At 36.0% G+C, this 23306-nt stretch overlaps 1 protein-coding gene across 14 annotated transcripts in view; it reads right to left on the bottom strand.

The window, feature by feature from the left end:
• ZNF438 (zinc finger protein 438) overlaps positions 1–23306 on the bottom strand; it is a 409820-nt gene that overhangs the window by 95510 nt on the left and 291004 nt on the right. For 12 of the 14 annotated variants that reach the window (XM_041764967.1, XM_041764960.1, XM_041764962.1 and 9 more), the window contains one exon: positions 4544–4621. The gene's annotated coding sequence lies outside the window, so the exon portion shown is untranslated. The remainder of the gene's footprint in view (positions 1–4543; positions 4622–23306) is intronic. The other 2 variants (XM_041764964.1, XM_041764969.1) reach the window with 1 other exon arrangement.

Below are 23306 nucleotides of genomic sequence, written 5' to 3'. Positions count from 1 at the left end.
TTCTCACAAAACCTCAAATGGTCAGTAAAGCTGGTTTTATCCCTACCCTACCCCAACCCGTGACAGATGAAGAGAGTGAAGCCGAGAGCCTTAAGTAACTTGTTCATGGTTGTTAGTGATGGAGCTAGAAGCTTGCATGCAAACCCCCTGACTTTGAGTTCAGTGACCCTTCCCACAAATAAGGCTTGCAGACTTGGAAGACCAGGCTGCTCAGCCTTTAGGATAGCCAAACCTGTGATCAAAATTGCCCTTGATGTCTGATGTTAGATAAATCTTTCAAAAACTCTGTAAATCTGAAGCTTCTCATTTGTAAAATGGAGTTAAAATAATAAAACCCGTATAAACACCCCAGTGCAGAGTGGGGTCACCAAATGTCAGTTCCTTTCTCTCACTTTCTCCTACAAGATCCCTTAAATCTAAGCAGACCACTCATTCTCTGGTTAAACATTTGGATGATTAGTGAAATCTTAAGTAGCCATAGAAAACTAACTAAAGATGCAGAGACACTGATGGTACAACACTAAGTTCATTGTCACAGGCAAAGAAGACCACGGGAGAGGTTGTTGTCATGCTTGTGCTATTACAGAACTGCCAAGAGAGTGTCTTAAAAAAAATCCATGATGAGTCTTTTTTTAAAGAGGACAGGTTACATCAAAACATCACACCTTGAACTTACACTTTTGCCATGTAATAAACATGGCTCATTGTTTCCAAACACAAAATATTCAGAACACATCAAAGAGGGATGAAATGCTTCCAACTTATGGCATTGTTTGAGACTCCAAATATGGGTTATCCTAACAGCTGTCCTGTCCTGCAGCAGCCAGGAGTGGAGTTTCTAGGATCATGGGGCTTGTCAGTACCATGGAAGAACTTAAATGCTGACTCCTTTCTACCTCCTGTCTGCTGGCTCACTTGGGTGAGGAAGAAGTAGGGGCATGCGTGACCGACACTAGAGGGGATGGGCCTGAATAAGAGGCAAGGGACTACACTAATTGTGTATGTGGGAGGAGAGAAGTGTAAGCTCACAGCTGCTAATGTCAGGAGGCATTCACAGGCCTACTACCACAAAAACTAAGCAATTAGCAAATCTGACGCTAAAAATATTAACATGCGTAACGTGATTTAGAATATTTCTTCAAATTTTAACTTAATGCTAGGGAATTATATGCCAATAGCTGTCTTATATTTCTGACTCCAGCTCTTGGCACCATCCTGCAGAACTGGGGTTGTGTTATTACATATGTGGGTGGCTATTAAATGCTTTTTAATGACTATGTTAAAGGTCATATTCCTCATACACATAACTTGACTATTATGAGTTAGACGTGTACATGAGTAGACAATGGTCTCCTTCCATTAAATGCAAACTGGCTGAAATTACTGCTTAAGTTGCCAGGTTGTAGGAGAAAAGAGATCAAATTAATGAGGGTGAAGTTGTATAATCAGTTTATAAAACAAATCATGGAGAGGTCAAGGCTGACACCGCCAACTCCCACACATCTAAGTACCCTTCAAAATGTGACCTTCTCTGTTTTCCCGCCACCACTGCTCTAATTCAAGCTGTTTCTGATTTCTCTTCCATTCACATGCAGTTGGTAAATCATTTATCTTGGCAAACATGAATTCCACCATGTCACCCATCTCAGAAACCTCTGAGGACTCCCCACTGCTTGAGACACAAAGGCTCAACTCCTCAGCTAGGCATTTATGGCTCTCCTAAATTTGGCCTATCTTTCTAATTCAGTGGTTCTCAACCACTAGGGGAGCTTTAAAAGATAAAGAGGTTTACACCTGGTGCCCCAGAAATTCTATTTATTAGTTCTGGGGTAAGATCCAGAGACTAGTATTTTTAAAAATCTCTCTGGATGACTTTTATTCACTGCCAGCATTGAACCAATGGTGTAATTTTCACACCTATTATTTCACCCAACATGAACTAATAAACCTTCTGTTCCAGCCAGTAAAGCTGATTTGTTTGTTTGTATCCCTAGTTCTCCATTCATGCTGTTAATCCAACCTGGAATATCATTTCCTCTTCTGGCTCTTTATTTAAATTTAAATCTTTGCCATTCCTCTAAGACTAACTAATATCCCACCACTATCTTTACAACCATTGTGAATCATAACAATAGTGCCATTCTGAAAACCCCAAGAGCATATGTTATCTTCATGTAGTACTTTATGGCAATTAATAACATATCGTTTGCAATGTGAGCATTTTTTTTCATACTTCACTCCTGGCTCCTGGAGAGAAAATAAACTTTTCATAATATCTTTGGTTCTCATTCCCTAGCCCCGTGTACCTATGAAAGCATTAAACATAAAGCAGACATTCACTCATGTGCTCAAAGCTTATGAAGACTAAACAAATTAAAGTCCTAAAATTTATAGAGTATATTCTTAGAGACTGACAACATAAATTATAAGCCTTCAGGGTTGTTTATGCATACAGTGATGCATTTTTCATGGAAGCATCACTATGCCTGTGCAGAAATGATAATCACTTGTCCACAAAAACTGATATGATGTCAAACACATGGTTGGCTGATGCCTAATAAATGTGTTTTTCTTCCTATAGATAAAAGTATTTTCCATGTTTATATATTCAACTTCCATAAGTTCACAGAACAGAAAGGGAAAAATAGTAAAACAGTTTATAATGTGTCAATACCTGACTTAAAATGACCCACCCATGTGATAAAACAGTAGAAGAATCAAGATATATATATATAAGAAATAATATATCAAGATAGCTGATTATCCTCATCTACTGCAGGAAGGACCAAAAGAGCAAGTATTCCCTTGCCCTCAGTTTAGAAGACATGTGAGTATCAGTAACCTACAGGTAAACATCTCTTATGCAAATACTGAAAACCAAAAACTACTGGTAGGAGAGTATCTAATATGCTGAGTCATTGCCAGAGCTCCAGCTCAGGCTCTCCTATTGTTCAAGTCGCCCCAGAAAGGTACTATTCTGCTTCTAGGGCATGGGAGATGTGATTCCACTTTCAGAGCTAGAACTTCTCTACCAAACAGCGTTATGCATGGTGGCTTCCTGTAGTTAAAGTAGCCCTGGTACTTATGAGTTAAATAGTCTTGGGAGGACTGGCTGAAAACCTAACCACTATTTATAACATTGTTTTTGTAGGAAAATGTTTTCTGCATTCCAAATAACAGAATTAGATATGAACTTCTGGAATACAGTTTGTTGCTTAGATTAGGAACTGACTGTATCTTATTAATTACACTATGGTCAGTATTTTCCTAGGATAAGATGGCAGTGTGGAGGCTTGCCAGGAGTCCATAAAAGGAATGAACAGTTGCCATGAATATGGACCATATGTGACTATAAGGATGAAAGAGAGGACAATGAAAAAAAATCCAGACACATTATTAATTTATTAAGCAAGTATTTACTGAGCACTATTGAGGCTATGCTGAATGCTGGGAGACACAAAAATTACTCAGACAAGAAGCTGGATTCTATAGTCCTTACAATCTAAAATAGGAGATAAGACATACATAAACACAAATAATAAAGCTGCCTGGTAAAATGTGCAATGATAGGATAAAAACAAAATATTAGATGAAGTCAGCAGAGAGAGTTAGTGCTTCAGCTGGAGCAATCAGGGAAAGCTCTATGGATGAGCTTGCACCTGGGCTGAGCCTTCAGAGTTTGTACAAGATTTCAACAGTCATAGGACGTAGTGAGGGGGAAGCGGAGAACACCATAAAGAAAACATCAAGAAATACAGTACACATCAAGCCATGGAGGCATTAAAAAATGGTGAGAATTCAGGGAATAGGAAAGAGCCCAGTTGGTTAAGGTGAGGGATATTTTTAGGAGCTGGTTAGAGGGCCCTGAATACCAGGCAACAGAACACAGATTCTATCTAACAGTGCATAGGGAGCCATTAAAAGGTTTTAAAAGGTTTTAAAAGTACTGGAGTACTATATGCAGATCTACCTAGCAGTGGAATACAGGATGGAGGAAGAGTAAATGAAGACAGAAGACCATTAGGAAATAATTATATTAGTTAAGGTTGGTTAAGATGACCTCTCAAAGCTAAGCTTTTGAATAAATAAACATTTAAGGTTCAAGTACTAGTTCATTACTAAATACCTCCCTCTAATGATCACAAACATATAAATCATTTAGAAAAGCCGTACAATGCCTTAAAAAACTGTAAAATGTAGTATTAGCTATAATGGAAAAACTACCTTTAAAAACATTAAGTTTGGCAAATAGTCAGGACCTGATGAGTAGCCTTACGTAAAATAAAGGAAGATTCTGAGGTGTTAATCTCATTTAAAAAATAATACCAAGAGTTTAAGCACTATATTTTTAATAAGTGCATGAAACTTAATAAGAAATTATCTTTCCACTATTTTCCAAGGCCACTGATTCAAAATACAAGGTGATTCTAAAATATTCTGAGAAATTTCAGAGTTGAGAAAGTATCAAAGGTACTGAACTTATAATTCTTTACAAGTTACATCAATCTTAAATTGGTGTTAAAATGGATATGAGCAGACTTACTTGAAGTGATCTGACTTAGCAAATGTCTTCTAAACTTCAAATTTTCAGTACTGGATAAGACACGGCATCCATCTCTATCTGAAAAAAAAAAAGGAATGGAAGTAATGAAATTGAAAGAATTGATAGGTAGCTTACAGAAGCCAATTATATGATTACACCTTAAAGACCATAAGAGAGTTATATGAAGTACTATAAAACTCACATTACTTATACTATGCATAATTTAAGAACGTCAGATAAAAATCTCAAGCTATGTTCAAAGACTTCTAAAATAGGAGATATAATACATTCCCTTCATACATTTTTATGTCAATCTCCTCAAAATTCTGAAAAATATATTATTAGATATTCAAGCCTGATTCACACTGAATTCTTCAATTTAGTCAATAATCAAGCCCTCTTTGGAACTAATATCATGGAGAACAGGGAAAGATGAAGTTGCATAAGAGACAGTTTCTGTCCTCAAGAAACCCCAAAACCACAACAGGAGACAAACATGAACAACTCCGTATCAAGGCAGATAATAAGTGCAACCAGTAGTATGAGGTGTATGGGATTCTGGAGAGGGTTAATCACTAAAGGAAAAATGTAAGAAGGCTGTGTTATGGGCTGAATTATAGCCCCACCAAATGCATGTAGTAACGCTCTCATCTCCTGTATCTCAGAATGTGACTATATTTGAAAATAAGGCCCTTAAAAAGGCAAGTTAAAACCAGGTTGTTGAAGTGGGCCCTAATACAATCTGACTGGTGTCATACAAGAAGAGATTAGGGTACACAGAGAGGACCAGGGATGTGCACACCAGCAGAAAGACCATGTGAGGACACAGCAAACAGATGCACATCTGCAAGCCAAGGGGGAAGCCTAAGCAGAACTCAAACCTGTGGGCACCTTTATCTTGGATGTCTAGACTCTAAAACACCAAATAAATTTCTGTTAAGGTACCCAGCCTGTAGTATTTTGTTTTGCAGACCTAGCAAACTAACATTCTCTGTAAAGTAAAATTTAAATAGAGTTTTATTTTTTTATTTTTTTTTTTTTAAATAGAGTTTTAAAAGGACTTTCAATAATTGGATAAAGGTAAGAAACAACATTCTATGAAGAAACAAAAATTATTTCAGGCATATGGACCAAAATGTACAGTGTGAAATAAGTCACTATACTTCCATAATATGACTATAGCTTGGTTGGGGATTGGAAGGAGGAAGAGAAGAGGTAAGTGAGAATGGGGGTGGAGGGGAGGAGAGAGGGAGGAAAAGAAGGGGACTGATAGGCCAACAGAAAAATAAGGACTAGAATTAGGGGTTCAGGTCATATTGTAGAAGGGGTTGAATACTGTATTTGGTATGTTGGGTTTTATTTTATACATAAAATGAGCCATCAATGATTTTCTTTTTTTTTTTAATTAATTTTTATTGGTGTTCAATTTACCAACATACAGAAAAACACCCAGTGCTCATCCCATCAAGTGTCCGCCTCAGTGCCCGTCACCCATTCCCCTCCAACACCCGCCCTCCTCCCCTTCCACCACCCCTAGTTCGTTTCCCAGAGGTAGGAGTCTTTATGTTCTGTCTCCCTTCCTGATATTTCCCAACATTTCTTTTCCCTTCCTTTATATTCCCTTTCACTATTATTTATATTCCCCAAATGAATGAGAACATACACTGTTTGTCCTTCTCCAATTGACTTATTTCACTCAGCATAATACCCTCCAGTTCCATCCACGTTGAAGCAAATGGTGGGTATTTGTCGTTTCTAATTGCTGAGTAATATTCCATTGTATACATAAACCACATCTTCTTTATCCATTCATCTTTCAATGGACACCGAGGCTCCTTCCACAGTTTGGCTATTGTGGCCATTGTTGCTAGAAACTTCGGGGTGCAGGTGTCCCGACGTTTCACCATCAATGATTTTCAAGAGAAAGCATGTTTAAATTTGTATTTTAGAATGTTGGCTCTGGTTTTAGAATATGAGTTACTATGAAAAGATCCCAAAGGCAATGAGACCTGTTTTGCTACTGCCATAGTCAAAATAAGAAGAAAACAGGGCAATTGCAATGGAAGTAAAACGTTAAAAATTCACTGAAGATATGCTTGAAAATGAGAACCAGAACAACCACTCCATCACTTATGCTGGACTGAGAACTGAAACAATTACCACTGTTCCATTATACAGTTAAAAATGCAGAGTGTCCTGGGTTTCAATAGGCCTTTCTTTTCGATCACAACCATGCATTGTATGTATCAACTATTACCTTAATAAATCAACAAGTCCAAAGACTTGCCTCATCTCTACTCTCTGACCCTAGAACTTGAGAGCTTCAATAATCAGCTAAAACCCTATACTCATTTCCTCAAAGGAGGCACCACTTCAGAATCATCTGTGTGGTCTCTCTTGCTACGGCAAGTCAATAAAAAGTTTGCTTATCTCTTAAAAGGTGTATAAATTTACCTGAGAAGGGAGGTTTCCACAAAAGACGGATGTCTTTTGGACAGATGATTTTATTTATTTATTCGTGAGAGACACAGAGAGAGAGAGAGAGACAGAGAGATAGAGACATAGGCAGAAGGAGAAGCAGGGACTCAATCCTGGGACTCCAGGATCACGCCCTGGGCCGAAGACAGGCGCCAAACTGTTGAGCCACCAAGGGATCCCCATTTCCTTATTGAATTGACCCTTTTATCATCATAAAATTCTCCCTTTGTGTTTCATTATAGTTCTTGCTTTAAAGTCTACTTTATCTGATATTACCATATTAGACTTCTTTTAGCGTTTGTGCAGGGTACCTTTTCTTCTCATATTCTTTTGTGCAAGCTGAACATAGTTGAGTCTTTTTTTAAATGTAGTTCAAAATGTTTTGGCTTTTGGTTGGAGGACTAAACATATTTACATGTAATCAGCTACTGATATTTAAAACACCTTATTATTTTTTATTTATTCCATCTAATCTTTTTTCTTCTTTTAATTAGTAAATTTTTACTGCTGCATTTTATGCTAGTTTCAAAAATTCCAGTATAGTTAACATATAGCATTATATTAGACTCAGGTATACAGTATCGTTTTCCACAGCAACTGCACCAGTTTGCATTCTTACCAACAGTGCACGAGGGTTCCTTTTTCTCCATATGCTCACCAACATGTATTATTTCCTGTGTTTTTTATTTTGTGCAGGTGTGAGTTGATACCTCATGGTAGCTCTGATGTGCATTTCCCCCTGATAATGAGTGATGTTGAGCATCTTTTCATGTGTCTTTTGGCCATCTGACTGTCTTCTCTGGAGAAATGTCTGTTCGTGTCTTCTGCCCATTTTCTAATTGGATTATTTGTTTTTTGGGTGTTGAGTTGTAGAAGTTCTTTATATATTTGGATACTAACCCTTTATCAGTTACATCATTTGCAAATATCTTTTCCCATTCAGAAGGGTGCTTTTTAGTTTTACTGATTGTTTCCTTCACTGAGCAAAAGCTTTTTATTTTGACATAGTCTCAAGACTTTATTTTTCCTTTTATTTCCCTGGTCTTAGGAGACATATCTAGAAAAACGTTCCACGGCCAATGGAGACATTAGTGCCTGTGCTCTCTTCTAGGATTTTCATGGTTTGGGGTCTCACTTTTAGGTCTATTTTGAATTAGATTTTGTTTATAGTGTAAGAAAATGGTCCAGTTTCATTCTTTTGCATGTAACTGGCCAGTTGTCTGAACACTATTTGTTGAAGAAATTATCTTTTTCCCACTGGATATTCTTTCCTGCTCTGTTAAAGGTTGATCATATAGTTGTGGGTGTATTTATGGGTTTTCTATTCTGTTCCACCTATGTACTTATTTTTGAGCCATTATCATACTGTCTTGATAACAACACTTTTGTAATACAATTTGAAGTCTGGAATTGTGATACTTTCAGCTTTGCTTTTCTTTTTCAAGATTGCTTTCACTCTTCTGGGTCCTTTGTGTTTCTTTATAAATTTTAGCATTGTTTCTGTTAGCTTTCTGTTCAACCACCTTTGTACTTCTTAAAAGCAATTACAAATACTTCCTTTAATTACTACACTTGACTTTTACCACTTCCTAACAAGACAAAAATATTGGTTTTACTCCATTTATACCTAACTGCTCTTTGTTCTTTTTTTTTTTAAATAAGATTTTATTTATTTATTCATGAGAGACACAAAGAGAGAGAGACAGAGACACAGGCAGAGGGAGAAGCAGGCTCCATGCAGGGAGCCTGATGCGGGACTCGATCCTGGCACCCTAGGACCTTGCCCTGGGCCGAAGAAAACAGCTAAACTGCTGAGCCACCTGGGGATCCCTGCTCTTTGTTCTATGGTTTCATTTATTTTATTCTACATATGTTTTAAGCCTGAAAGATATTGTTATTACTGCTTTAAATAGGCAAAAATCTTTTATATTTACTCACATATTTATGCTCTTCATTTTTTTTCCTAAAGTTATATGATCCCAGTTGGGGTCATTTTTCTTTAAACTGAATACCTTCCATTAATAATGTTGTACTATGGTTCTACCTGTAATAAAGTCTCCCATCTTTTGTCTAAAAAATATCCTTATTTTGCCTTTACTTTAAGAATACTTTTACTGGGCATAAAGTTTTAAGTTGGCAATATTTTTCCTTTCTGAACTTAAACTTTAATGATGTCATTCCACTGTGTTCTAATTTTAAAAATTTCTGTTAGAATAGTCTGCCATAAATTTTATCATTGCTCCTTTGAAGTTGCTGTGGTTTCTTTCCTTGGGTTAAGATTTTCAACCTAGTTTCTTCAAGTTTCATTATGTTGTATCCACGTGTGGTTTTCTTTATATTAATCTTGCTTGGGGTTCATGAAGTTTCTTGAATTTCTTGACTCTGCAGATTGCAATCTTTCATCAGCTTGGAAAATCCTTGGTGACTATCTTTTCAAATACTGTTTTTGCTTCTTCTCTTTTCCTGGGACTCCAATTATATGTATATTAGATAAAATGACCCAGTCCCATATGTCTCTTATCCTGTATTGTTCTTTCCATTCTTGGTTTTTTGTTCCTGTGCTTTAGCTTGTATATTTTCCCACTGAACTGTTCCTGAGTTTACTTATTCTAGTTAAGTTTTGGTTGTGCCTGCTATTATTAAAAGCAAATCTTAACTTCATATATATTTTTCAACTCTAGAGTACTTATTTTTTAGAGATTCCAACTTTCTGTTGCTATTCTTTGTCTTTTCCTCCATTTTTAACCACTTCCTTTATTTCTTTTAATATATTTATAACTGATAAAATCCTTGTTTGATATCTCCTGTATCAGTGTCACTAACAGATCTATTTCTATTTCTTTTTGTCCTTGGATTGATTAATTGATTTTTACTTTTCACATCTACTGTAACTTTTTAGTGTATTCTTAATACTGTAAATGCAACTAACATAAACTGTGCTGGATATTATTTTTTCTTAATAGGACCCATCTTTTCCTTTATTAGACAGGCAGAGTAAGGAGATGATCTCTTCAATCCAATCAGTTTACTTCTGGTATAAAATATTTCAAATGTTAGAAGTCTGACTACTCTAAGACTACCATGCTTTTAGAAAGGTCATGTGAACCTAGAATTCCACCTCTGCCCAGGCACCATATATATGTATAAAGAGATCTTGGATCCTCCAAACCAATTCACCTATCCAGTGATCTCATTCAATGCAACATGAAATAGAAAAATCAGAGATCTGCCTTAATTGCCAACCTACAGAATCATAAGCTATATAAAATAATTTTAAATCACTAAGTGTTACAGCAATTTATTATGTAATAACAGATCATCACAACAGTGACTTTTGTAGTTTTTTTAAGTTGTTACAGGGGCCACAATGTCTTGCCACCACTTTCTATAACCTAACTGGAAGCAAAAGCCTAAACCTAGATATAATTCAGAAATAATGTGCAAAATTAATTACAAGGTAAAATTATTCCTTAAAGATAAAAAGGCCAACATTTTTCAGGGATACTATAAAACAAACAGTTTTCCAAACATAAACTTCAGCTAAGTTATTAGAATTAACATTCTCTTACTAAATAAACTACTGTACGTACATAATCAATCCAAAAGAGTCATACTTAGGTTGTTCTTTAGTTAATTTAACAAATGGTAATTTAGATACTTTCTCATGATTGGAGTAAGACCAGAATTACAAATATAAAACATCATTGGTAGTAGTCTAAAACAGTGATTTTAAAATATAAAATAAAGAAATACTGGTATGTTAAATTATGAAGTATAGAACAGGTAATAGCTGTTACTAAAGTGATAATATACATATATATATACACACACACATATAAACATATACATATATATGCATATGTAACTGTGTAAGTATGTGTGTTTGTATGGTCACTCATTTTTATTTAAATGGAGGAGTGTCCTGTGCCACTATGTTCATCACAGCATTATAACAGCAAAAATCTGGAAATAATTTAAATATATATTAACATGAAAATGAGACAGAGAAAAGAGATTTTAATTTTTTATTCTACATATTCTTTACTTGATATATGAATTGAACTGTTAGAAATGCTTTACAATACATTATGTACCACTTTTGAAAATTTAATGAAAACCACACTATTCCAAGTTTAATGTCTATGGCCATGTTATACTGTCTTCAGAGCCTGAATGATCCCTTGGTCTAAGCGCTGGAGAAGACCCAACTGGTTTCTCAGGGAGAATCATAACCCATCGGCACATATTTCTCCAGGCTACCTCTACTCATAGATGGTAGATGGTCTATTCTGGTACTTTCCTCCTCAGGGTTCCCAACATTCCTGAGAGGATGTCAATCATACTCCCAATCTACCTATTAAAAATAATGGCTCCATATCTAACCTGTAACTGAGACTAACTACATTTCAGGTACTTGCCAGGGAGTAAAATGCTAAACTTAACTATTACTGTTTTTATAAAAAGCTTCTGCAGGACTGCTGCATATCTATTTGGTACAGCCATTCATTATTGTAAAACTGCATATCTGGACTAAGACATGCCACCAAAGAGCAGCATTCTTGGCTTTGTCCTTCTACCTCTCTTCCTTTTTACTCAGCATTTACTGTATTTAGTGAAATGTCCCTGATGTTAAGCCACTGGTCTATCTTGAAGGGAGAGTTAAGAAACAGTTGTAGAGATGAGTCTTCAGTTGTTTACTACAAGAATGCTATTGAGGGCAGAGTTGAATATGCTGCACTATGAATAAAAGGATACATTTTTCTTTGAATTATAATTATTAGGTTTCTCTTAAAATGCTGATAAATTTGATCTTGTGAACAACAATAAACACATCTAATCTTAGAATGGCCACTTTAGAAAACTTGGAGCAAAATTTGTGATCTACTTCAAAGAAATATAGAGGCTTTTATGAGATTTATTGTAAGCCTGGCCCTTAGTCCATTTGTCCCATTTTTATCACCTATCTTATTTTTACAATACTGAGGTACCATTTACAAGCCATAAAATTCACTTGTTATAAGTGTAAAGTTCAATGATGCTTTGGTCAATTTGCAGAGGTAATTATCATTACAATCCAATTTCAAAACATTTCCTTCACTGTTCAGTATCCCTTAAATCCATATGCAGTCATCCCTGTTGCCACCCCCAAAACTCCTCTGGTTGTCTATCCAGACATTTCATAAAAGTGGAATCATACAATTTTTAGTCTTTTGAATTTGGCATCTTCCACTTAGCATAATATTTTGGGAGTTCATCTATGTTATAGCATATATCAGTATTTTCACTTTTTCAATTGCTGAAGAATATTCTAATGTATGGACATACCATGTTTTACTTATCCATTTACTAGTTGATGGACATTTGAATTCTCATTTTTGTCTATTATGAATAAAGCTACCATGAACAATTGCAAGCAAGTCTTTTTGTGGATATATGTTTTCATTTCTCTTGGGTAGACTCTAAGCAGTAGAATTGCTGTGCTGGTTAATTTTATGTGTCAACTTGATTGGACACAATGCTCAGATATTTGGTCAAACATTATTCTGGAAAAGTGTTTTTACATGAAATTTACATTTAAACTGATGGACTTTGAGTAAAGCAGATTCGTCTGCATTATGTGGGTGGGTCTCATTCAATTAGTAGAAGGCCTGAACAGAACAAAAAGCTAACCTCACCAAGCAGGAGGAAATTCTCCAGAAGACTGCCTTCAGAATTCATCTGCAACATCAGCTCTTACTAGTTGCCAGCAGACTTAGCTATAGACTCAAACTATAACCACTTCGTGAGTCCCTCAGCCTGTCAACCTCCCCATCAGATTCTGGACCCATCAAACCTCCACATTTATATGAGCTAATTCCTTAGAATAGACACATCCTTTTGTTTCTCTGGAAACCTGACCAATGCATATGTTAAGTTGGTTTAATTTTTAAAGAAATGATCAAACTGTCTCCCAAGGTGGGAGTATCAGTTCGCATTCCCACTAACAGTGTATGGGAGTTCCCGTTTTCCCACATCCTAGACAGGAGACATGATGTGTCTATTTGACAACAGGCCTCCCAGTGGGTATGAAGTAGTATCTTACTGTGTTTTTAACATGCATTTTCCTAATAACTAATGATGATGAGCACACTTTCAAGTGGTTATTAGTCATTTATGTCTTTTTTGATGAAATGCCTGTTCGATTCCCTTTTGCTTATTTTTTTAATTGAGTTGTTTGTCTTTACATCATTCATGTGTTGAAGTTCTTTATATGTTCTGGATACCATTCTTGATCAGACATGATTTATAAATATTTTCTCTGTGACTTGTCTTTTCATTTTTTTAACAGTGTCTTTTGAAGCATAAAAAGTTTGTAATTTTAATTAAGTCAAATTTATCCATTTTTTTCTCCATTTTTTCTCTATTTTTTTTCATTATTTCATGTTTTTGGTTATATCTAACAACTTGTTGCCCAACCCAAAGCCATGAAGTTTCTTCTATGCTTTCTTTCAGATGTTTTATAGTTTTAGCTCTTATCTTTAGGTCCATAATTAATTTTGAGTTAATTTTTGTGTATCATTGGTTTTTGTGAGGAAGTACATTTTTTCACATATGGATACCCAGTTTTTCCAGAACCATGTGTTTAAAAGATAACCCCTTGTTTATTGATAGTCTTTAGCAACTTTGTTAAAAAAACAATCAATGGACCAAAAATATAAGGATTTATTCTTAGACTGTCAATTACACTCTACTAATCTGCATATTTTATCATTATGTCAATGACATACTATCTTGGTTATTGTCACGTGATATTGAGTTTCAAATTTGGGAAGTAAAAAAGTCCTCCCATTTTGTTACTTTATTCATTTATTTAAAGTTTTATTTTTATATTATGTGTACTAATAAACACCATCTTAAATTCTTTCTGAAGGAAGACAGATATAATACAAAAATAAAATAAAATATATCTTAAAGATTATTTCAAAAGAATATATTCCTCTTAAGATTTGAAAGTGACTGGGATGCCTGGGTGGCTCAGCAGTTTGGCACCTGCCTTTAAGTCAGGGTATGATACTGGAGTCCTGGGATTGAGTCCCACACTGGGCTCCCTGCATGGAGACGGCCTCTCCCTCTGCCTGTGTCCCTGCCTCTCTCTCTCTCTCTCTCTCTCTCTTTCTCTGTCTCTCATGAATAAATAAATAAAATCTAAAAAAAAATAAAAGATTTGAAAGTGACAATAACTAAGGGATTCTCCTAGGAATAATTATGAAATTAAGTCTCCCCCAACACACACCCACATCAGCATTATCAAATGCTTACTGAATATCAGGCATGGTGCAGTTAGGTGCTAAAGATACAGAGACAAATAAGACAGAGTCCCTAAGCACAAAAATAGAGAATATCTATTTGCACAGCGACAATCTCAAATCTTTTATAAAGGAGCTTCCTTCCCACTACATATGATATAGAATAGCTAGCAAGACTTAAAAACTATTCTTTTTCCTTCTATATCCCATCCTATGACCTAGAAAAGATGGAGATTGAGAAAAATGGACATAAACAGCGTGTGTGTGTGTGTGTGTGTGTGTGTGTGTGTGTAAACTTTATAGTAACGGTTCCTGAAACTTTTTCTATGGGAGATTTTAATACATATTCTTAAAAAAGAAAAGGAAAGAAGAAAGTTAAAAGGAAGGAAGGCAGCAAGCAGGCAGGCAGCAGTGGACATTTCCAAAGTCAAATACATTTGGGAAATACTGGGTTAAATAAAATATCAATATTCATTGAGATGCTCCCACTTTTCATAAAATTAGCTGACCACCAAACTCTTTAATCATGGATCACCTAGTGATACCTTGAAAGACTGAGGCAAAAATACAATGTGGGAAATAAGCACTGGTTATAGTTTCCCTTCATCATCACACTGGCAGCAACAGTTGAACAAATGAGGATATGAAGAAATATGCTTAGGACCACATAAATATGCTACAGGCCAAAAGACTAAACATTAAAGTCAATAGACTGTCTTAAGACTCTATCTTTAGGGATCCCTGGGTGGCGCAGCGGTTTGGCGTCTGCCTTTGGCCCAGGGCGCGATCCTGGAGACCCGGGATCGAATCCCACGTCGGGCTCCCGGTGCATGGAGCCTGCTTCTCCCTCTGCCTGTGTCTCTGCCTCTCTCTCTCTCTCTCTCTGTGTGTGACTATCATAAATAAATAAATAAAAATTAAAAAAAAAAAAAAGACTCTATCTTTACTATTTTATAGAAGCTAGTTTCATTTCTTTGTTGTTTTTTCTTTGTTTATGCAATAATAGAATAAAACTAGAGATAGAAGTTTGGCTCTAAAATTAAATGCACTAAAGTATTTGCTTTTAATACTAAGCAATAACAAGTAAATACAATCAAAGGGTCTCATCTAAATTTTAGCCATATTTTAATTTGCTTTACAAAAGCAAGAAACTGGATTTGTTTGGGATATTATTACAGTAATTGCTTTATTGCAGAAGAATCTTTAAGAGGTTGATAAAAAATTTCTATGAAGTTATATTTTTTACATAGCTACTATAGCTACCTGTATCTGTACAACAAAAAACAGGAATTTGGATCTATCTCCTTATATATTAGACTTCAAGTCAAGGAATAAATCAGCTGTGAAGTCTGTTAAATTTGCCATTGAGATTCCATGGAGTCTTTATTACCAAAGTATAATCATAATGACAACTTTTCAACACATATCCTGTCTTCCCACTGAAATTTGAATTTGAGGGGACTTTCTACTGAAGTGGATCCTTATGTTAACTCACAGAGTTGTATGTCCTCAGTGGAAGTTATTCTGAAATTGCACTAAAAAATAAGGAATAAATAAATCACCAGTGGAGAAAAGGCTCTATCATATACTTAAGCTTTTTTGTTGTTGTTTCTTCATGTTGCTGGGAATAGGAAGTGCGATAACTATCACTGGTATTTATGTAAAATAGCCTCACTCCTTTGTATCTAAAACTCAACTATTTGTCTAATACCCAACTCACACTACCTCTATGAAATCTCTCACCACTCTCTAATTCAAGTCAAAACAATTTCTCCTTCCACTAAGCTGTATGATTCTTGTTCAGGCCTCTCACTTAGCACATAACCACATTAATATACCATAAGATGTTGTGTAATTTGACTAAGTGTATATATCCTATTTATTAAAAAGCATAAAAGACTTTAGGTGGCACATTTTATTCAGTAAGTATTTGTTGATGATTGATATTACTATTTAGTGCTTTCTGACAGCCTTAGGAATAGATATTCCTTGGGAGAAAATACAAGTGTTTTTCCATTATGAGAATAGTGAAGGGGCTTACCAGTTTTCAGAAATGTTAAAAGACTATTGATTATTTAAGTAATTTATGACCAAATCTCATTGTTTTTCTACGACACAGCAGTGGCATGGTTAGACCAGCCAGGTGTACAACTTTTATGGACTTAGGCACAAAATGTTTTGAGGGAATTAACTGTTTAATAATAAAGGACTTTGAACAGGATCTATCATTAGGGACTAACAGGAAGGGTAAGTGAAATATTATTAGGCATATACATAATCATGCACATACAGAACAATTAAGAATCTACAAAGGTAATCTGCCAGTCAAATTCATTCATTCAACCATTATTGAAAGCCAACTGCACGGCAGGCTCTGTTTAAGGCTTAGGGGAACTAATGGTGAAAGAGAAAAATAAACCATTCCTGTTGGTTCCCTAAGGGAGATCCAAACAGAATTAATCCAAAAATTCATCTACCCACCTCCATGTAAAACCATATTACACATGGTTAAGGTGCATAAAGAGCATTTTATCTTGCTGTTTTAAGCAATGCAAAAAGTTTACTTTGGCCTAAATACCAGCAAGCTTAAATTATCCTAGAAACTCCTTCAAAGAGATTTTGTCTCATTTCTGTCTGTCCTCAAACCCTAAAGTTCCCAAGCTGTTGAATGAAGATTCAGAGATGCACTATAAGCAATACAAGCAAACTTCCACAGAGCTGTGTGTAAAGAAACACTCCTTAGCTAACAATGAGGGCAGTGCTGGAGCACGGGCCCCTTGCCCCTATCAATTCACAAGCAGCTGCTGACATACTCTTATGCTTCACAGGAGCATAGCATTCTCTTCTAACACTTAAGGGGAAAGGCAAAAATAGAAAATCTTTTGCCAACCACAAAGTTTTTTTTGAAAAATTGCAGAATAAAAATGAGCTGCTATATACTTTTAAAACCAAAGAAAAAGTAGAAAATTACAAGTACCAGTAGCCTCCCTATGCTCAACTACAACCTTCTGAACTGAACTGAAGCAGAAATGTGGCAGTTTCAGCTAAGTCGCTTTGCATCTGAGGCAACTTAAAATGATCTAGTTATTAAGCAAACTAAAAGTAACATGGTGGAGTCAAACTTAACTCTTTTAGATTCAGAACTCACTTTTCAAGTGTGTTGTTAGGAGGAAGAATGTAATCTTTAATAGATGAATGGGCTTTCATTTAACTAAAAATTCACTAGGAATCAGGAGATTTAAAAATCTACACAAGCCAATTGGACAACAAACTTGGCTGCTAAATTTTATTTTTAAAACCAGTATATTATGCACTGTTCTTGTGTTAAATTGCAGGGATTTCTTCTGGGATTGCAAAGGAATGAGCATGAAGCCTATCTCACGAAGAAAGCAGAGATTTCTAGTCTTTAAAAACAGGAGTTTCGCCTACATGATCACCTGGGACAAACTTGGCCAGAGCAAGCAGGCTAGAAGGTTATAGGAGCCTGGGAATGTTTAACATCAAGAAAGAAATTACAGCTCAGTAAGATCAGAGGGAATTACACAGGAAATGTGAACAGTAACCCTTTCATATCTTCACACCCCCTCCCACCGTCTGTGATAAATGGAGTCCTGCAGCCATCCAGCTATGTGAATACACAGAGTAACAGCAGAGGGGGACTGGGAGAAAGGAAAAAAGCCATTTTATATAAATACATCCCCCCTACACACACACATACACACACACTCACAGCCCAGCAAAAAGTCATGACATGATAAAATCATGTTTCTCCAGAAAACCGCCTTTAGCCTTTCTAATTGCCACGTATGCACTGTATCACTGCCTTATCCAACAGAGCCTTAAGTAAAAATTCCAAAGAAACTTGAAGCATCAGGCGGGGTGGGGGGACAGAATAGTTGGCAGACGCATCACAAGTAGGGAAACGTGGCTCCTCTGAAGCTGACCAAACAAATAGGTCTCCACCCTGGCTTATGTTTAAACATCTTGTTCCTAGCCAGTCTGTAGGGAAAACATTCTTTCCACAATAAATAACATGCAGTTGAATCAGAAATTCTTACTCCATCCTTTATCTACTCCGTGTACAAGTTCTTCAGTATTATAAACCAGAAGCTCAGAGAATTCAACTAATTTTGAACTCTATTAAAAAAGAGTTTAGTTGTAGTAAAGGCAGATTAAAATATCTCTTGCTTCTCATTTGAAAAAGCAGATGTGACTGTGCAGACACTAGACTCCTCTAGGGACCCCTGGCTTGTGATCTCAAGAAAACAAGGGACTCTTGCCACAACTGCCTTTCAGAAAAGGGGAAATGCTCAGTTTCTATAAACAGGTGAGTTTAAGAGATTAATTAAAAACAAAAACAAACCAAAAAATACACCTACCCATACCTCAGACAGTGAGGGCATGGGTGGGGCAGCAAAATAAATAAAGAAAAATATATTTCCAATGGGCTAAGCTTAAAATATGGAATGGAATTTCACAGATCACTTTGAAATTAGATTTAACTTTTTTCATTGGTATAACTTCAGGACAGAGATGGCTTGCCACAAAGAGCAGGTTAAGAAATAAATGAGCATAAACAGAGATGACGAAGGAAACCACCAGTAAAGTCAAAAGTGTTAGCTTTTTAGAACTATCCAGAAGAGAAACAATAAAACCAAAGGTTTGTTTTTGTGTGTGTGTGTGTCTCCTCTAAAGTACTCGAGTCTTCCTAAGAAACAGCATATACCAGTAGTATTTTTTGTATAATAAATAGCACATCAGTCAAATGGCAAATGAGATTTAAATTGGAGACTTTCTAGTTGCCTTAAACAACTGATGTCTGATTTCTGGCTCCCATAGAGGCAGTTCAATGACTGACTGTTCAACAAGCTAAAGGGGCTTGTTCTTTCCAGGGACTCTGAGTTGCTATAATCTTTTGTTACAAAAAGCATTAGGGAAATGACAAGGGAGCAAAATAATAAACAAATTCTGAATAAGAAACTCAGACTTGTGACTGGGCTTTCACACAAAGATCAGTTCCCCATTAAATGAGGACCCTGTTATGCACCAAATGGAAACTCGGTGCAGCCACCTCCCTATCTGGAAATGAGAGCTTACTTTTAGCACTTCTTAGCCATCATTCACCCATGTCTTGTTCTGATAAACACAAACACCTCATACTCTACTGAATGTTATTTGAGATCTCAAAATAACTTGAGCATTATAACCAAAAAGAAATCACAGCAAGATAATTTGATCGTAGTTTCAAACAATGTCCCACTACAAAAGAATTTATTACAAATTCTTTTTAAAGTAGATAGATGTCAATTTACAGCTGTTTGCTTTTATCTTGAAGACAAAAATATCAAAAAACCTACGAACATGAAAGTATAATGAGGGCAGCCCCAGGGGCGCAGCGGTTTAGCGCCGCCTGCAGCCAGTGGTGTGATCCTGGAGACCTGGAATCGAGTCCCGCCTCCGGCTCCCTGCATGGAGCCTGCTTCTCCCTCTGCCTGCCTGTCTGTCTCTCTCTCTGTCTCTATGAATAAATAAATTTAAAAAATCTTTAGAAAGTATAATGACAATGAGATGATGATAACTGGGACTTTCAGCAAATCTCTCCTGGAGAGTTACTGTCAATGACCTTTTCAGCTCTTATACTGGGCCTGAAGAAATGGTGACAGATACATATTAGGCCTTCAATATTTGTTAAAGGATTCAGCAATAAGGCCTCTTCTTCTATTTGAAAAGTAACAGAGCCCTAGCAGAGCCTCTCTTGCTACAAGTAATAAAGGATAAAAGTAACAAGCAGATTAAATATTCAGTATTGAGGCAATAGTTAGAAGAGGCAAACTGCAGACAGCCTTGACAAGAATTATCGTAATAAAAATAGCAAGAATATCACCTAATATTTGTACATTTGTACAGCAATTCCCAATGTATAAAATATTTTATATAGTTTCAGCCCCACAAACTTTACAAAGTGGATATTATTATCATCTGGTTGAAACAGCATAACGTGGCTTTTTCAAGGTCACCCAACTAGTTAAGCAGCAGACCTGGGATTTAAACCCTTCTAAAGGGATGCCTGGGTAGCTCAGTGGTTGAGCATCTGCCTTTGGCTCAGGCCATGATCCCAGTGTCCTGGGATCAAGTCCCACATCAGGCTCCCTGAGAGGAGCCTGCTTCTCCCTCTGCCTATTTCTCTACCTCTCTCTGTGTCTCTCATGAATAAATATAAATAAAATCTTTAAAAAAAAATAAGTCCTTCTAAAAAGCTATCTCATTCATTAAAAGCTCTTTATTTTGTCATGAAATTTTGAAAATACCTTCCTCCAAACTCCAAAATCAGGGAATACATAATAAACACAACCTTTTTTTCCCTCTCAGTATCACTCCCTTTCTACCAATTCCCATAAGAAAACCTCTGAGCTCCTACTGCAGCAGCCTCTCTGTTTTCCTCATACAGGAATGACTAAGGGCACAGCGTAGAGCATCTTCCAAAAACAAACCTCCTTCCACCTAGGACTTGGATCCTGTAACTGTTCCCCCAAATAAGGACATCATCACAGGCAAAGGCTTTTAAAACCATTAACCAGTGAGGAAATGTCTGGGGCTGTCTGTTCTTCATTTAGAATGAGTCAAATATGACACAAACTACCTCTTCATTCCTGAAAGGTGAGCAGGAGTCCCCCTGACATTCCTGGCCTTCTGGCTTAGCAAAGGCATCCACTCCAGGGACTTGGTAGCAAAAGGCTGACTGAACAAGAATAACAAAACTAACAGAGCTAAAAGTTAATTCTTACCAACTTTTACAAATCATTCCACATGTTTATTTTTGAGGTCTTATTAAAGAATAAACTCTGGGCATTAGTAATTTGATGTACATGTGAGATATAAGGATTGTGAAAATGTATTCATATAAAACCAACTATTTTTTCTCACCACTGAGGCTTATGAAGATTATTAAACTAAATTATAAGAAAAATGCTAAATATCTTATCTAGCACATAGTAACTACTCCATAAAGGTCGGCTGCCATTAGTCACATCATTGAAGAATTAAAAACAAAACATGATGGAAGGCCATAAGTAAAATGAACAAGCAAACCATACATTCCAAGGGTTATATTTTTTTTAACATTTATGCACAACATACCCATTCTATGCATACAAACATGCATATAAATATTCAAAAAAACCTCTTGGATGAATAAATGACAAAATGATGACCTCTGGGAGGATGGGACAGTGGTACTCAAAGGAAACTTTGATCTGTAATGCTTTTCTTTAAAAACAAAAGTATGTATTCCTTCTATAAATAAAATTAATTTTTTTAAAAAGCAAAACAGGAAATACATTTACACGAAATCTTATCTTTTTAAGTTTCTTCAATCTCATAGTTGATTTCAGCAGCACATGAAAAGTTTACTTCTTCTTTTAGTTAATGTATCCAATGTCTGAAACCTCATTTTCTTTAGTAATACCATTCAAGCTTTATGCTACCCACTGCTTTCAATAATCTTCCTAATGATATTTCTAATTGCTATAATAAAATGCCTGTTGATGCACAAAAAATATATTTTATTAAGTTTTAGAACAACTCAATGTATTTAACCAAGGGGCAAGGAGTCTTTCAAAGTCCAGGAAGCCATAAATCAAAACAGTTTTACATTAAAAGATTAACTTTTCCTTTTAAATTTTCTATGTGTTTAAATGTAATAAACCACAGACAGAGTCAAGTCCTTGACTCTTTTTAAAGCCAAAGGGTTGCTAATTTAAAATCATCATAATAATCTCAAATGTCTTGAGTGCTGTTCTAATTAAAAATCTTTTCTCTTAGGCTCTTCCTAACTTCTAATTCTTGTCTGTGCTATATTGACGCTGGTTTTAAAATTCTAACTTCCCTTCTAGTTTACAACCATAACTTCGACTTTTTCATCCCATTCTTTTTTCTTTCAGATCATCTAGATTCGAGCCTATAAACAGTGGGCAAACCAGGTCACAAAAGCTCTTATTAACTCCCTCAGTGCAGCAAATAGCGGGCCTCCTGTGGTTCAGGCATGAAGCTAAGCCACATGCACCACAGACCTAACCAGACTGGGCCCCTTCAATTTACAAATCCAGCTTATAAATTAAAGGCCTCCAGTGTTGTAAAAAAGAGACCGACATTTCAATGGATAAGCGATAGAAAAAGTAGTCTCTTCCTTGTCCAGAAGACACTGAGATTAACAGGAAATCCCCACCTCAAAGAGCTGTGGGATTCAGTGATTGTGGGAGGCTGTGCAATCTCTTTACATATATTCAAAATTTTAAAAAGCCCCTCTCTGTAAATAATAGGGAATAGTATTTGATCAAAAGGTATCTTCCTTAAATTTCAAATAAAATATTCTAGTTTTATAGCTGCTAAAGGGCAATTCCAATAACTATAATAATATGCAGCTTCATTTCTAGAAAACAAGCATATGTATTGATATTTTTTTCCGCCTAGATGTTCAGCTATGGACTCATTAATATTAAGCTGCTGTACCTACAAAAATGCACAATGGTTCCTCCACTAGTCAACTCTCTTAATTTTAGACAGCTTAACTTCACACAGTAGTTAAGAACATGTACTTTGGAAACAAACAGTTCTACTACAAACTAATTGTCATTGGTCAAGCTACTCAGCTGCTCTGTGCCTCAGTTTCTAGTTAATACTAATACCTACCTTATAGGACGACTGTAGGATCACTTAACCAGTTATACATAAAACACTAGAATTGTGCCTGGCATAGACTAAAACACTGCCAAAATCTTGGCTGTTATTATTATCTTTAACATCAGAAATGTACAGCTCTTGGGAAAAAACAGAGCTTTAAGCACAGCTTACTACAACCATTGAAGAAATAGGTTCTTTGAGATTGTTTAGTTCTATGAGAACACACTCAAAGCTCCCTGCATCATTCTCTCCTGTGCATTCTAATGATTTAGTTACTCCTGTATTCCTCCATGTACCCTGGGCTCCACTTATCCATTTAC

Source organism: Vulpes lagopus, chromosome 8, assembly GCF_018345385.1.
Source record: "Vulpes lagopus strain Blue_001 chromosome 8, ASM1834538v1, whole genome shotgun sequence".
Taxonomy (NCBI): Eukaryota; Metazoa; Chordata; class Mammalia; order Carnivora; family Canidae; genus Vulpes; species Vulpes lagopus.
The sequence above is the reverse complement of the archived record's forward strand: the minus strand, read 5'-3'. Positions and strand labels throughout refer to the sequence as shown.